The sequence below is a fragment of the Gossypium arboreum genome, chromosome 7, assembly GCF_025698485.1.
Source record: "Gossypium arboreum isolate Shixiya-1 chromosome 7, ASM2569848v2, whole genome shotgun sequence".
In the NCBI taxonomy this organism is placed as follows: Eukaryota; Viridiplantae; Streptophyta; class Magnoliopsida; order Malvales; family Malvaceae; genus Gossypium; species Gossypium arboreum.
The window spans coordinates 88,629,217-88,632,035 of NC_069076.1; the positions used below are offsets into that span (position 1 = coordinate 88,629,217).

The 2,819-nt window shown below is 37.8% G+C and overlaps 1 long non-coding RNA gene across 1 annotated transcript; it reads left to right on the forward strand.

Annotated features, from left to right (window-relative positions):
- Positions 1-445: 445 nt before the first annotated feature.
- LOC108470543 (uncharacterized) lies at positions 446-2,411 on the forward strand. The gene is made up of 3 exons (XR_008285852.1): positions 446-850; positions 951-1,874; positions 1,957-2,411. It is a non-coding gene; the product is annotated as an uncharacterized LOC108470543 (long non-coding RNA).
- The last annotated feature ends 408 nt before the right edge of the window (positions 2,412-2,819 follow it).

Genomic DNA, 2,819 nt, shown 5'->3' on the forward strand with positions numbered 1-2,819 from the left:
GGGCCGGGCTCGGGCCTTGAAAACGGGCCAAAATTTTTTATGAGCTCGGCCCGAACCCGGCCCGGCCTGGCCCATGCACACCTCTAGTTACCACCCTCAACTCTTTAGAAATCACACATTACTTAATTTTAAACATATCAAATAGATTTTATAATTTAAATTTAAAACTTAATTTTTCAATATTTAATTTTGAGTTTATCAAATAACATATTGATGTTAATCAATTGAAAGAGAAATTAATTTATTATATACATAAGGAGAGTTAAGAAAATATAATACACTTCATTATATTACAAAATTCACATTTAAAACAATAGTTTTTTTTTTTGAAGAAAACAGCTAATATTATTTATTAATAAAAGAAGCATTAACAAAGATTACAGACCTAAGAAGCATGAAATAAAACTGTTAAAAAATAATTGGTCACCAAAACGGTGCCTTGAAACTGCAAAAGCAAAACTGAAATAAGAAACTGTGTCTAATCATTTTAAAGTTGAACTGAAATGGCAAAAAGTAAAATGAAAAGACATAGCCTTTGTAACCATCCTTCTCCCTTCTTCTCTTCTGTTAAAAATAAAACTCCTGTATCAGCTAATCAAGAGACCCATTTTCTCCCAGTATCAACCCTTCAAGAACCACTGCCTCTTTTAGAATCTCGAGTTCGTCGGGCAAACAATCACCACACAGCTCGGACTCTACCTCTCTATCTCCCCGCCAGAAGTGCCATTTCTTCTCTCTTGATTCACCAGGATCTCCACCGTATACGGTGCCTCCTCTATCTAGAATCGAGGATGCTCGTAACGCCCTCCTTCTTTCGCCATCGCATGAGCAACTTTGTTGGCTTCCCTTGGTACATGCTTGGAACTCAAACTTCTGAAGTTGTAACTTCTCTGCTTAATTTTTTTAATCAGGTTGCTAATACACGATCTATCTTCTTCCGTAAAGTTCAGCTTGCGTATTATGGTTAGCGCATCACCTTCTATGCAGATGCCCTAGAACCCCATATCTTCTGCCATAACAATAGATTGTAGACACGCCCTTGCCTCAGCCATCACTTGGTCTGAAATGTATTCCTATGGGTAGGAACAAGCTGCCATTATTAAACCTTCCTTGTTTCGTGCTATGATTCCTGAGATAGAACATCTTGTTTTTTGATTAAAGGAAGCGTCAAAATTAATTTTTATGGTGACATTGTCTGGTGGTTCCCAAGCTGAATGTCTAACATCACATGTGCCCTATAATCTCTCCCCCAAAATAGTTGTTTCCGCATAGTAGGCCTTAATAAATCCCACAACTTCATGTGCTTGCTCTCGCATCCCCTCATGATAAAGTTTGTTACGATTATACCATATTGCCCAATATGCTATAGATCTGATTTTACATGCTTCTATGCTCTGGTTTACAAATTCTGCTGCTAACCAATTTTTCCAACTGGACTCTCTATTACATGTTGAGACTGTTACTCCTACACCCCACAAAACTTGCTGCGTGAAAGTGCATACTCTAAAGAGATGGTCCACCGATTCCTCCTCCATTTGGCACACCGGGCATAATGTGTTGACAACCAAACTACGAACTCTTAGATTATGTAAAGTAGGTAGATAGTCATGAGCAATTCTCCATATAAGAATGCGTATTTTACTTGGGATCTTGAGTTCCCAAAGTCTTGTAAAGAAAATAGTAAGTATTTCATTATTTGTTCTTGTACCCCCTCTGTAAGAAGCCATCTGTAGCCATTTTTTGCTGTGTATATCCCGGTATTGTCACCTCGCCACACTGGTACATCCTATAGACTGTTGCTCACCAAAAGAATTGAGAGAATGTTTTTCAGCTGATCCTCTCCAAATAACGTGCGTATAATTTCTTGCTTCCAGGTATTAGTTTCCTTGTTAATTAAATCAGAGACTTTAGAGTACCTGATATCTATATTTTGACAATTTAATCTGCCATTACCAGGTCCAGAAAGCCACCTATCATTCCAAATATTGACTAATTCTCCATTACCAATTCGCCATCCCATCCCTTCCTCGAGAAAATGTCTGGCTCCCCAAATACTGTGCCAGCTATACGAAGGGTAAGAGTCTATCGTTGCACTCATAAAATCCCCTTTCGGGAAGTACTTAGCTTTCATTACACGCGCAAACAAACAATCGGGTTGCTTAATAAGTTTTCACCCTTGCTTCATTAACAGGACCATATTGAATTTTGACAGATCTTTAAACCCTAACCCTCCCTTCGCTTTGGGGATGCTCAATTCACTCTATTTGCACCAATGAATACCTTTATTTGTTTTTGAATTACGCCACCAAAATTTACTCATTAAATTCTCGAGTTCTTGACAAAATAAGATCGATAACTTAAAACATTACAATGCGTAGACCGGTATTGCTTGTAAAATAGATTTTAAAAATACCTCCTTACCTCCAGCCAATAGTAGTCTCATATTCCAATTATTCAATAGCTTCACACATCACTCTTTAATAGCCACAAAAGCGTGTTTTTTTTGATGGCCCACCATAGTTGGCAACCCCAAATATTTCTTCAAATTATGAGATATTCTTACTTCCAGAATTCTTATTCTTACTTCCAGAATTCTTCCCACCTGAGCCTGTGTAGCCAAATTTATATTGCCGCTGAAATAGATGAGAGACTTATCAAAATTGACTAATTGCCCTGAAACCTTTTCATACTCTTGGATCATACGTTTTATACTATTTGCCCCTTTAGCTGAAGTCTCTCCAAACAGTACACTATCATCTGCAAAAAATAGATGTGATACCGAGACGTTTCCTCTTCCCACATTCGTCCCAAAAAGCCTC